This window comes from Schistocerca nitens, chromosome 3, assembly GCF_023898315.1.
Source record: "Schistocerca nitens isolate TAMUIC-IGC-003100 chromosome 3, iqSchNite1.1, whole genome shotgun sequence".
NCBI classification, from domain to species: Eukaryota; Metazoa; Arthropoda; class Insecta; order Orthoptera; family Acrididae; genus Schistocerca; species Schistocerca nitens.
The window spans coordinates 66,020,198-66,034,874 of NC_064616.1; positions in this window are offsets into that span (position 1 = coordinate 66,020,198).

The window sequence follows — 14,677 nt, forward strand, 5'->3', positions numbered from 1 at the left end:
CAGATTACATTTGTAGTAATACAGGCCTTACAAAAGAATCGAAATAACACATACATCAGTGTTACAGGAATTATGACATAAGTAAATACATAAAAGGTCAGAATAACTTTCGAAACATCAACTTCACGCGTGAGCATAAAAACAAAACAGAATAAATAATGTCTAAACATCTTTACAAAGTAAATAACATAGTATTAGAAAAATTCTACAACATAACTGTTATCAGCTAAACATATAAAGACAGGAAGAACACAAATACACAAGGGTACACAGACACACAGTGGAATGACACAAAAGGACAGGACATGGTTTGTTTTCAGTGTGACATTTGGTACTGCAGTCCAACCCAAAACTTCATTTCATAGATGTTTCCTCTTATTTCATTTTTTTTGTACCTTGTCAATGCATTACTTCCAATTCATCACCACTCATTCTCTTATATAACCTACCCCCTCTTAAGCTAACTTAAATCTACTGAGCTCAGATGCTAAACTAAGGGACAAGGCAATGCAGCAGCACAAAACAATTAACACAAACAGCAATGAGAAAAAAATGCAAATTGACAAAGCAAGCAGCAATGTATATATAAATTAGCAAACCAAATGCAACATTATCACTAATATGAGTCAATGTGCAGCAAAAAGAAAAATAAATCAGTAGTAAAACTGGCTTAACAGAGTAATACAAAGTGAAATTAAACAGCACTATGCCTGGCAAGCAGCATCAGCAGCAAATGCAATAACTTATATACCTAAACATTACAAAGCTCAAGCAGAAAAAATATTACAGTAAAAATGGTCATGTTTAATATCTATGTCACATCTTAACACTGGAGTGATGCATCACGAAAACTTACTCTAGCAGACAAGTTACCAAATCGTAAAAAATTTATTTATGCAATTCCTGTGAAGGGAAATGTCTATTTGTGCTCTCTTTTCTAAGAAAGTATATGAGAAACGTAGTCTTTACTGGGTCTGTAGAGAAAATAGTGATATTAGTACATCTATTAAATTTTATAATAACCAATGCTGCAGTGCAGCTAGAAACTAGACATTAAAGAAAATGAGCAATCTCTCAACTAGAAAGACAATGGATGTAAAATGTTTCTCATCATTTCATTAGGCATTTTAGTAAATATAAATTAAGAGCTCCACAGTGTAATCATATGTTTTCAAGTTTGAGCGTGTCGTATTTGCGATGCTTTCTACAAAGAAATGTCAATAGCAAGGATAATGGCCTCTTTTTTTTCTCCACCTAATGGCTTTCTTTTTTCAGACGACTATCCCTCAGCTGGGCGCCCAAAACGCATTACGTCAAGGTCACTTACCTTTCTTACCGAAATATTTACGACAGCAGTTTCCGCTACAGTGACAGTCCCATATAAAAATTTTCACAGGTCGAAAATTTGCGTTACAAATGTGTAGAAACAATATTCTATAAATACAACAGTGTCCAAATATTTTCGCCGACATTGTGATACATTCACGCATTTAAACACATTTCATAACTCTTAAAGTACGATTCTTGGTTTCCAACATCCTTTTTCACAAATTAGAGTCCCTAACCACTACTCATTATTCCTTACCTTATTACACATATACATATTCGTCGACACGTCAATCTTGCATCGACACTTCAATTATTTCATCATAATAGATACATAGCATAATCAGATTCCTCATTTAGCATCAGCTTATTGATCATAAACATACCTCAACAGCATAATACATATTGTCATCGTAATAATATCATAAAAACTCGGCCAAATCTCAAAAACGTCGTAGGTTTCTGCAATAATTTCAAAACATAAAAAAAATTCTCTGCTCATTTGAATAGCGTCATCTACCTCAAATGTACTTTAAAAACCATGATCCCATACCAAATATAGCCGGCCGAAGTGGCCGTGTGGTTAAGGGCGCTGCAGTCTGGAACCGCAAGACCGCTACGGTCGCAGGTTCGAATCCTGCCTCGGGCATGGATGTTTGTGATGTCCTTAGGTTAGTTAGGTTTAACTAGTTCTAAGTTCTAGGGGACTAATGACCTCAGCAGTTGAGTCCCATAGTGCTCAGAGCCATTTTTGAACCCATACCAAATACATCATTCAAAGCTCTCATAGTATCACAATGGTTCCGAAAAATATTTGAACAGTTCACAAAGTACATACAAAATACAATTTCATAAGTGTGAAGTTATCCAACTGTGTAATTACGTAAACATCTATCACTGATGTAGTAAAAAAAAAAAAGTTTGTCTCTCTCTGTTGAATAATTAGATAGCTGTGTAATTATGTGTTAGAGAAATATGGTACCGATGTGTAAAGTTGTATAAGCAAATACCATACTAGCTAGGGCACCTTGTGCCTGACCGAGCGAGGTGGCATAGTGGTTAGACACTGGACTCGCATTCGGGAGGACGATGGTTCAATCCCGCGTCCAGCCATCCTGATTTAGGTTTTCCGTGATTTCCCTAAATCTCTCCAGGCAAATGCCAGGATGGTTCCTTTCAAAGGGCACGGACGACTTCCTTCCCCGTCCTTCACTAATCCGATGAGACCGATGACCTCGTTGTCTGGTCTTCTTTCCCCAAAACAACCAACAACCAACCAACCTTGTGCTTGCCAAACACATGGTACACAAAGTAAGCGTGTAACCCTCTGAGGATTAATGTAATTATACCCTCAGGTGTTACAGATTACAGCAATGGAATGAAATGTATCACAGAAAACTTTTGTATCATTGTAATTCAAAAATCTTTAAACATAAATGTTTTAAATACAAAATCAATCACTCAAATACGTGTACTGTAGCGCTAAATTGTGCGTCTTGTTGCAAGACAATCTCTGTCATTACTTACGTGTAAATAATGTGCCAAGTGTCGTAATTATCGTCGTCCGTAAGCAAAGTTCTGTAGAAGTCACTGTACTTACCTCATAATAAACAAAGTGAATTGCTATGCGTATAGATATCGTAGTTGTTACGCTTATTGCCATGATGATGAAGTAAGTACTGTACTGTAACGTATTGTTGTGCTACAGGAAAGGCTGTCTCATTGTAGCTATACCATAAAAGTTACTACTAAAACATGTTTTATTTTCCAGAAGAATTCAGAGAAACTGTGCAGATATAAAACAGATACAGCACAAAAGCAACAATGTAAATTGTGTCACACATTAGTAGCATCGTGATATAATCGCGTAGCTGTCAAAGAAACCAAATACGAAGTCATGTTTAATCTCACAGAAAGTACTTCAAATAAAGAATGTCTTCTCAAGTAAACCAAAATGGTGCATTAAAATCTCATTAATAGTATATGTTTTAAGTATGTAAGCCTTATAGTCGTTACGTAATGGTGCAACTAACAAGCAAGAATGTACAAATAACAACACTGTGTCGTCTGTTCACTATAACAATGCATTCGTAATTTCTGTTTAAATAAGTTCCCTTGGTTCTTGACTGGATGTTTAACTTCAAACATTGTTGCGTGTTAACAGTTTCTAAGTATGACACAGCATACTAGTAACGTGAAGTGAAAAGTTTTATGGCAAAGACTAAGTTGAAAAGCAAATTATCTCTCAATAAACTGTTTTACATGTGAAATGTGGTGTAATCCTTTACCTTTCCTCAGTACGCAGCAAATCAACTTGAACGCAATTATCATGTGGTATACGTCATGTGGTGTAATCCTTTACCTTTCCTCAGTACGCAGCAAATCAACTTGAACGAATTTTCATGTGGTAAAGAATACTGGAATGTGGTAAAGAATACTGGAACTTTCCTCAAGGTTAGCGTCTATGTTTTTCTCTGAGCCAGCCGGCACATGTGGTTGCCTGCGGTGCGAGTCATTGTCTGTCTCTCTTTGTTGGCGCACGTCGTTATTGGGATTAGGAGACCTAACTTCTACAAATTCACCTTGACGAGAAGGCCCTGCCCTGTTTGAATCTCGCCAGTTCTGATGAAATTCAGGTCTGTCGTTATGGTTATATCGTCTGTCGTCATATCGGTAATTTCTGTAATTAATTTCTTGTCGGTCACGTGGTGGAGAACTTCTCCCTGAGTCGTAACTGCGAGGAGGGCCGTTGTGTCTGAAGTTATTCTGTCTCCCTTGATAATAATTGTTTTGGTTCCCATATTGTCTGTTTCTATTCTCTGTCACATTCATTACTATGGAAATGCGATCTTTCTCTGTAATTATTACTACCCTGCCAACGGTTGTCATATGGGTGGTGTCTGTTTTGGTCACGATTTGCGTTGTAAGAATAGCCTTGTCGTGTCCAGTTATTATTTCTTTCGTCGCGGAATTGTGACGGATGTGACCCGTAATTGGTGTGTTCCTGTTTTCGCATCCCGCGATTGTCAGTGTCAATTTCCAATTCTTGTAAGAGTCCCTGAAAAGCTTCAAAGTCGTCTTTGCAACGTCCTGCCAAAATAATATGTCGTAAATGTTCAGGCAATTTGATTAAGCAAATGCGGATGAGTTCTGAGGGGCTGTAAGGGTTTGACAGGTACTGATTCTTGTGCAACATGTCTTCAAAATATTTCACAAGACTGGAAAATTCAGATTGTTCGAAAAGTTTCATCATTATGATGCTATGTTTTACTTGGTCTTGTGTAGCTTGAGACCAATATGCTGAGAGGAAGGCATGATAAAATTCTCCTTCACTGGGACAATCGTGAATGATCGATCGCATTCTTACAGCTGGTTCATTCTCTAAATAGCCACACATAAATTCTAATCTGTGCTCTAATGACCAGTTTGGAGGAAAACAATGAGAGAATTGATGAAGCCATGCTTGTGGATGAATGTCGTTGCCGGAATTCTTAAATGTTTTGAATTTACGTGTAGTAATGAACAGCTTATAGTCAAAATCATCGTGTCGGCGAGTCGCTTATCGGTCATTGTTACGTCGTGTCGGCGGTTCCATCTCGAAATTCGGTGCACCTTGCCAATTTCTTTCATAATTTCCGAAATGCCCCGTGTTGTTATTTTGTGGCTGTTCCGTATTTCTAAGTCCCTCTTCCCGTGTTGGAGCCCGAGTCTCCTATGAAATATGTATTTCTTGTATTACTTGTGCCAACTGATCTTGTACTTCCCGGATTTTTCTTTTGTACTGTGTATTGATTTGATTCTGATTTTGTTTGAATTTTTTAATTTGTTCATACTCTTTTGTGTCATTAAAGCCTACCGGTCTTGTCATTCAGAGTATCATCTACCTTCGTAGATAAGATAGTGAACTGATCCGAAAGTTCGACTACTTTCTCCGATAGCAAACTGATTTCCTCAGTGTGGTTTTCTGAACCAAGTTTCAGAGTGTCCATTTCTGTTGAAATCGTATCCACTGTGTCCTTTAAGTTTTCCTGAGTTTTTTCAAGTTGCGTAGCCGAATCAGTAGATGCAACTGAGTCAATTTTAGCTTGCAAGGTGCCGTGTTATTCATGAACAATAGTGTGCAGTTCCTTTATGGCTGCTTCGTGATTCTGTAATGCATTTTCATGACGCGAAAAAATAGGTTGGAAATGCTCACAAATATGTGTTTTACGTCATTACAGGCTTTTTGACATTTCTATTCGATTTTAAGTAACTCAGCAGTTAAACCTTCACGTATTTGTTCAAGCGTGGTGTCTAACATTTGAAGCTGTTGCTACGACTGTTTTTGATTTTGTTCCATTGTGTGTAACTTTCGCTGTGTTTGTCTCTGATTTTGTTCCATTGTGTCTAACTTTTTAAGATTTTGTTCCATTGTGTCTAACGTTTGAAGCCTTTGCCCCATTTGTTGCATTAATTGTAATAACAATGCACTGGTGTCTGAAACATGTTCCTCAGTGCTATGCGGCAGTGCATTTGAACCGGCAATATTCGCATTTTGAAAAGCAGAAAATGTGTCTTGCCTTATTTGAGAAAACAGTGAGGACGTTAAACCTGAATCTACAGTATTTGCAAGATTGTGTCCTGTCATTTCGGATTCCTGAGGCGAACTGTTGCCGACCGATCGATCGATAATGCTTCCCTGTTCACTAATTGTTCCACTGTCTACACCAATATTGTGAGACCTGAGTTTCTCCTGGCGTATACAACTTTCAAATAACTTCCGGGAATTCAGCCGGGCGCACAGTTATAATCTGCCAGGAAGTTTCATATCAGCGCACACTCCGCTGCAGAGTGAAAATCTCATTCTGGAAACATCCCCCAGGCTGTGGCTAAGCCATGTCGCCGCAATATCCTTTCTTTCAGGAGTGCTAGTTCTGCTAGGTTCGCAGGAGAGCTTCTGTAAAGTTTGGAAGGTAGGAGACGAGATACTGGCAGAAGTAAAGCTGTGAGTACCGGGCGTGAGTCGTGCTTCGGTAGCTCAGTTGGTAGAACACTTGCCCGCGAAAGGCAAAGGTCCCGAGTTCGAGTCTCGGTCGGGCACACAGTTTTAATCTGCCAGGAAGTTTAATATCTAGTTAATTGCAAGCGCAGCTGAGAAATACTTGGTGCAAATCTACATGCATGCCACAACTGTTTTACTGTACAACAATGAAAAACTACAACTACAAATGAAATTCTCTCTATAATTACGATCACATAAGGGAGGACCTGTGCAGATTACATGAAATGTAATCGCAGTTGCGAATATGGTCAACAATCAGCTGTAGAAGGGAAAGACGACAATGAAAATTTGTGCCGGATCGGGGCTCTGACCCGGATGGTTGTGACAATTTTGGCAACTGCGTATAAATTTCATATAATACATAACAACTGTCATCGCCTGTTCCTTCGGACGTGCATGCGTGCCCGAACGAACACTGTACCGTACTTCTGAACAACACAGATAATGCAATATCGTATAAATGAACAAATCTTAATCGAATAACGACGACTACTGCAACCTCCCTCCTAGTTAAATCTGGACTCGCTACGTTGTTCGATCTTCGGTGGGTGATGTAGTGGCACAGGAGGAAGTTGCGTTTGAGAAGGAACTGTGCCGATCATCCTCACTGAGTTGCTACGCGAACATATCCTTTCCACTAACCGATTGGTGCCAGCTTCTTTACTGCCGGCAACCGGATTATTCCTGTAAAATAAACAAACTGGAGGCTTTGGCTACTGGACGGGGAAACTCAAGCGATTGATGTAAAATGATTTGTGAAAATTTCAATTATTTGTCATTGCATGCTGTAGGAGAATCCGTAAAGTTCAAACATTAACTTCCTTTCCACAATATGTAATCTTAAAAATATTCGTTAACTAATAGCTCAATGGTTGGTTGGTTGGTTGTTGTGGGGAAGGAGACCAGACAGCGAGGTCATCGGTCTCATCGGATTAGGGAAGGATGGGGAAGGAAGTCGGCCGTGCCCTTTGAAAGGAACCATCCCGGCATTTACCTGGAGCGATTTAGGGAAATCACGGAAAACCTAAATCAGGATGGCCGGACGCGGGATTGAACCGTCGTCCTCCCGAATGCGAGTCCAGTGTCTAACCACTGCGCCACCTCGCTCGGTAATAATAGCTCAATGAGTTCAGACAACTGATACTTGACTCGTTACTGTATTAGGCACTTGTCTTTAATACCGCAATGAATAACTCTACTGAAGATTTATACTACTCAATGATTGTAGCCTTTCGCAAATAATTAATGATCAGTCACGGCGTTTGTAGCACTTTCTATTTTAGTGTAGTCAACGTTCTTTCTCACGCGTTTAGCTAGGTTGGCATTGTGAACAGTGAGCCAACTAGCGAGCTGTCATTGTCTATTAAATCTTGTGTGCTTGGTATTCATTCTTCTCTACAAAATTCTACAAAATACGTTTATCACTAGTTTTTATTACTATTATTATTATTATTTCTTTACTTTCTCAGACGTTAAGTCTGGTAAAGAATGGAAAGTGACGCGGACCTTGATCAAGCGTCACTTCCTATTAACTGTACGGTATGTGTTATATTGCATTTAGGAACTTTCGGGTAATTGAACATGTATCAATAATTACGGGTTTCTGTAGTTGTATATATATGTTTGGATGTAGCTGTATTGCATTGATGTACTGGTGGATATTGTGTGGTATGACTCCTGTAGTTGATAGTATAATTGGTATGATGTCAACTTTATCCTGATGCCACATGTCTTTGACTTCCTCAGCCAGTTGGATGTATTTTTCAATTTTTTCTCCTGTTTTCTTTTGTATATTTGTTGTATTGGGTATGGATATTTCGATTAGTTGTGTTAATTTCTTCTTTTTATTGGTATGATGTCAGGTTTGTTATGTGGCGTTGTTTTATCTGTTATAATGGTTCTGTTCCAGTATAATTTGTATTCATCATTCTTCAGTACATTTTGTGGTGCATACTTGTATGTAGGAACTTGTTGTTTTAAAAGTTTATGTTGTAAGGCAGGCTGTTGATGTATTATTTTTGCGACATTGTCATGTCTTCTGGGGTATTCTGTATTTGCTGGTATTGTACATCCGCTTGTGATGTGATCTACTGTTTCTATTTGTTGTTTACAAAGTCTGCATTTATCTGTTGTGGTATTGGGATCTTTAATAATAAGCTTACTGTAATACCTGGTGTTTATTGTTTGATCCTGTATTGCAATCATGAATCATTCCGTCTCACTGAATATATTGCCTTTTCTTAACCATGTGTTGGATGCGTCTTGATCGATGTGTGGCTGTGTTAGATGATACGGGTGCTTGCCATGAAGTGTTTTCTTTTTCCAATTTACTTTCTTCGTATCTATTGATGTTATGTGATCTAAAGGGTTGTAGAAGTGGTTATGAAATTGCAGTGGTGTAGCCGATGTATTTATATGAGTGATTGCCTTGTGTATTTTGCTAGTTTCTGCTCGTTCTAGAAAGAATTTTCTTAAATTGTCTACCTGTCCATAATGTAGGTTTTTTATGTCGATAAATCCCCTTCCTCCTTCCTTTCTGCTTAATGTGAATCTTTCTGTTGCTGAATGTATGTGATGTATTCTATATTTGTGGCATTGTGATCGTGTAAGTGTATTGAGTGCTTCTAGTTCTGTGTTACTCCATTTCACTACTCCAAATGAGTAGGTCAATATTGGTATGGCATAAGTATTTATAGCTTTTGTCTTGTTTCTTGCTGTCAGTTCTGTTTTCAGTATTTTTGTTAGTCTTTGTCTATATTTTTCTTTTACTTCTTCTTTAATATTTGTATTATCTATTCCTATTTTTTGTCTGTATCCTAGATATTTATAGGCATCCGTTTTTTCCATCGCTTCTATGCAGTCGCTGTGGTTATCCAATATGTAATCTTCTTGTTTAGTGTGTTTTCCCTTCACTATGCTATTTTTCTTACATTTGTCTGTTCCAAAAGCCATACTTATATCATTGCTGAATACTTCTGTTATATTTAGTAATTGGTTGAGTTGTTGATTGGTTGCTGCCAGTAGTTTTAGATCATCCATGTATAGCAAATGTGTGATTTTGTGTGGGTATGTTCCAGTAATATTGTATCCATAATTTGTATTATTTAGCATATTGGATAGTGGGTTCAGAGCAAGGCAGAACCAGAAAGGACTTAATGAGTCTCCTTGGTATATTCCACGCTTAATCTGTATTGGCTGTGATGTGATATTATTTGAATTTGTTTGGATATTAAGTGTGGTTTTCCAATTTTTCATTACTATGTTTAGGAATTGTATCAATTTAGGATCTACTTTGTATATTTCCAATATTTGTAGTAACCATGAGTGGGGTACACTATCAAAAGCTTTTTGGTAATCAATGTATGCGTAGTGTAGCGACCTTTGTTTAGTTTTAGCTTGATATGTCACCTCTGCATCTATTATCAGTTGCTCTTTACATCCTCGTGCTCCTTTGCAACAGCCTTTTTGTTCTTCATTTATAATTTTGTTCTGTGTTGTATGTGTCATTAATTTCTGTTTAATGACTGAAGTTAATATTTTGTATATTGTTGGTAGGCATGTTATGGGGCGATATTTAGCTGGGTTCGCTGTGTGTGCTTGATCTTTAGGTTTCAGATAAGTTATTCCATGTGTAAGTGTATCAGGGAATGTGTATGGGTCTGCAATGTAACTGTTAAATAATTTAGTTAGATGTGAATGTGTTGAGGTGAACTTGTTTAACCAGAAATTTGCTATTTTATCATTTCCAGGGGCTTTCCAATTGTGAGTAGAATTAATTGCTTGGGTGACTTCATGTTGCAAAATTATCACTTCAGGCATTTGTGGTATCATCTTGTATGTGTCTGTTTCTGCTTGTATCCACCGTGCATGCCTGTTATGTTGTACCGGGTTTGACCATATGTTGCTCCAGAAGCGTTCCATGTCTGTTATGTTTGGTGGATTGTCGATTTGAATGTGTGTGTTATCTATTGTCTGGTAAAATTTCTTTTGGTTTGTGTTGAATGTTTGGTTTTGTTTCCTTCTATTTTCACTTTTTTTTGTATCTTCTAAGTCGTTTGGCAAATACTTGTAATTTCTGCTTCTTTTCATCTAACTGCTCTATCGCTTCTTGTTGTGAGATTTTACCTAACCTTTTTCGTTTTTTTTCCGAGGTTTCTTTTCTTATAAATTGTGTTAGCTGTCTGATGTCTTTTCTCAGTTTTTCTATTTTGATCTGTAGCCTGTGTTGCCATGCTGGTTTTGTGGGTTTCTTCTGTGTGTTGGTTGGTTCTGATCTCTGCCTAGTGTGTATATTTAGTGTAGTGAGTGCTCCTATATAAACCAGTAGTTGTAACTATTCCATAGTTGTGTATTCATTTATTTTGTTGTGTATGATTGTGTTGATAGTTTTTATTGTTGTTTCGACTTGGGTTATTTGGTGGTCTATGCAAGAATGGTCTAATGTCCGAATTTGTGTCTTTGTATTCTATATATGTTAGCTGAAATTTTTCTTCTATATCTAACATCTGTGTCACTTCGTGTTCTATTTGTGCTTGTTCTGGTGGCTGTCTTACGATTTCGTTTTCCTCTGATTGTTTAATTGGTGCGTGTTGTTCTTTATTATTATTATTATTATTATTATTATTAGTACTATTATTATTAAAATTATCATTAAATTATTTTTGATTAGTTATTATTAAATTATTATTAAAATAAAATAAAAAACAATAACATTATTAAAATAAAAACTTCATTATCACCTACATGCAATACCTTCAAAATAAATTAAAATGGCCATTATATAAATGTAAATCGCACTCGAAATAGAGGCTTGCCGTGGTTTACGTAGATATTCCCTGAGAGTGTTTTACGAGTATACTAGCCGTTATTTTAGATTCGTCTCCATGTGGGATGGCAATTTCCATGTATTCGTTTACAGTTTGGCGTGCTCACTAACGAAACACCAGGCTGGTATGGGCCATGGCCTGGCCAGCTCAAAGCGATCTTTCCCGGAAATTTCGAAAACTTGTGCCGCGTAAAGTGTGACTCATGCGATGGAGGGGTATTGTTAGCGCTTAAAGCCCAGCGGTCTCGCGGAGTTTTTAAAGGTGGAAGGAGGAACGTGGATCAGGGCACGCGAATGGACTGACTGTCGCGATGTCTAAAAGACGGCTTTATAATAATTTCGGATATTTCAGATTAACCTTAAAATCTAAATCTGGATAGCCAGCCAGGATTTCTACTGTAATTCACCACTTTATTGCTACATTTACGCCTGGACATTGTGACGTTTTGACTTTCCTTTTGTGACAGCATTCGATTTACGGGTGTGCGCTCTTATCACGGAAGTTCAAGAAATATGAACATAACATACCTAATGCTGAATAGAATAGTCATAACATTTCTGCAAGCATTATTTATTTTTAATTATGCTATCGGAAAATTCGAAAAGGTGGTTGTGAGCCGAAAAGCACTGGACAGTTCTGTGTCGTAGATAAGGAAAACATTGACATATATATAGAGAGAGAGAGAACACAGAAATGTGTGAGAGAAGAGTCTTCATACATTCAGTCCGCTATATGTGTTTTGTGGATCAGATATGAAAATTTTACACTGAATTACGTAAAGTAGAATCGAGAAGAGACAGTTCACAGTATGTAGTGAAGCAGCAACCTGGACGGCTTCTTCGATAAAACCACGGCCGATTATCTCCACAAACCTTCTCCTAATGACTTTCGCTCCTTCTATGTTTCAGTGAGGTTAGCAATACGTATCTGACAGAAAATACCATATTATTCCAGGATATGACAGATGTACTCAGTCTGTATCTAACCGACATCTCTCTCCTCTTTCATAAAGTGATGATGGTCTCCAAGCAGTATCTCTCTTCAAGAACTCTGTTGGCTCTGTAAATAAAGTCCTCGCAGCCGGTGTCAAGCACATTTAAAAATCTTTTGCGCATAGTGCTGCGTCGTAAAACAAAATACTTAAAATTCTAAAATATCCAATTTTTCTGCAGTGTTTCAGTTGCCTTCTTCTTCGTCGCAGGTCTTGTGACACTGGTAGAAACGAAAAATTGACACCCACCCCGTGGTCAAAACTCTACTCCAGAGGAAGCTCGCACCTACAAGGCCGCCGGCCGCGGTGGCCGTGCGGTTCTGGCGCTGCAGTCCGGAACCGCGGGACTGCTACGGTCGCAGGTTCGAATCCTGCCTCGGGCATGGGTGTGTGTGATGTCCTTAGGTTAGTTAGGTTTAAGTAGTTCTAAGTTCTAGGGGACTTATGGCCTAAGATGTTGAGTCCCATAGTGCTCAGAGCCATTTGAACCATTTGAACCTACAAGGCCAAAAACATGGTTGTATTAATATTTTAATATGACGAAGCGATAGCACACCCAATAGAATATGTGTGAGATCGTTGCCTCTAGACTGTTTTTGCGCTGAATAGCGCAGCGAATGTTACATGTCGAAGCTACCTCCGCTGACGTATCAGTGCGGTCTTTCTAAGATCTCAGTGAAGGGGACATACAGGAATGCCCATTAATTGTTGTTTTACTCTGCTGCTCCCCATCCTGACACGATCGACAAATGTACTACGATTAAATCAGGATGTAGAAGGAAAAAAAGGAAATGTTACAAATTCGACCGCGTGCGCCTCCCCCAACCCTCCACACACACACACACACACACACACACACACACACACACACACACACACACACACACACACACACGGAACAAACAAGAAGTGATTTACTTAAATCACCAGATGCGTACAGTATACCATGCGACAGCTGTCCTTCAGAACATATTGGCCAAACAAGAAGCAGCTTTGAAGTAAGAGTGAGGTAATTCCAGTGCAAAGTCAGCTTTGAGCGTCCTCTTGCAAGAAACAGGACACACTATATCTAATATTTCCACTAATATTCAAAGACTTCACCGGAAAGGAAAGGATAATATCCTACATATTCTGCAAGACCTTGAGATTTTGCCGGCCGCTGGTGGCCGAGCGCTTCTGGCGCTACAGTCTGGAACCGCGCGACCGCTACGGTCGCAGGTTCGAATCCTGCCTCGGGCATGGATGTGTGTGTTGTCCTTAGGTTAGTTATGTTTAAGTAGTTCTAAGTTCTAGGGGACTTATGACCTCAGCAGTTGAGTCCCATAGTGCTCCGAGCCATTTGAACCTTGAGATTTCACGCCCTAAGAACAGCCCCTGAAAATACCCTGAACTCGTATACCGATTTACGTCGCAGAAACGTCTTAGCCAATTTTTATTACTTAAATGAACGATATTACTCCACTCTTACCACGTTGAAAAAATATCTGTGTAAATAATTATTAACCGTCAGGGCATCGCGTAGGGTATCAATGTCCTATAGGAGCTTTGATAGCAGCTGAAAATGTTTTGAAATTAATTTAAACAGTACTTTCCCGACTCACACAGAATCTAGTGTTTCTGCTTATTATAATTTGTTTTTAAAAATGTACAGCCAACCCTTAACATTTCAATCGGGGTACTTTGTTATACCTTGTTTGCGACACTGCGCATGCCCGGATTTCCGCGTTGGTCACGCTTCATCTTTGGCTGGTTTAATACTGGCAACAGCAACGCTTCCTCCCCAGGCTGTTTGTTTGGGAGTTAGTAACATGTTCCATGTATCATTTTGCACGATAGATCGTAATGTTCTGGAATGAGTCATTATACATTCACATCGCAAATTGATTTGTACATACGGTTACATTAAGAACATTTCTATTATTTACTTATTTACAAAAAGATAAAAAGATACACACATGTGAGTAAGTAATTATTACCCACCACCTTTTACACGTTACATTAATAGACATTATGCTACGGAAAAGGAGTTGTCAAGGAGCAACTTTGTTTGTTATCAAATTTTACTTTTCTGTCTGCCAGACATTTTATATCACTGGGTAAATGATAGAAAATCTTTGGTGCAGCACTGTGCACCGCTTTTTGTTCTAAAGACAACCTTAATGTGGAATAATGAACGCCATTTTTCCATCTGGTATTGTAATAATGTTCCTCATTGTTCCTCTTGAACTATAGTTGATTATTTACAACAAACTTCACGAGGGAATAAATATACTGTAAAGAAGCAGTCAGAATGCCCAACTCCTTAAAGAGATGCCTACAAGATGATCGTGGGTGAGCACGGCATATTATTCTCAGAACACGTTCTTGCACAATGAAGACTTTTTTCCTTAAAAATTAGTTACCTCAAAATATTATTCCATATGACGTTACTGAATGAAAATATGCAAAATATGTCGACTTACTGATTTATTTCTCCCTAAGATTTGTAATGAT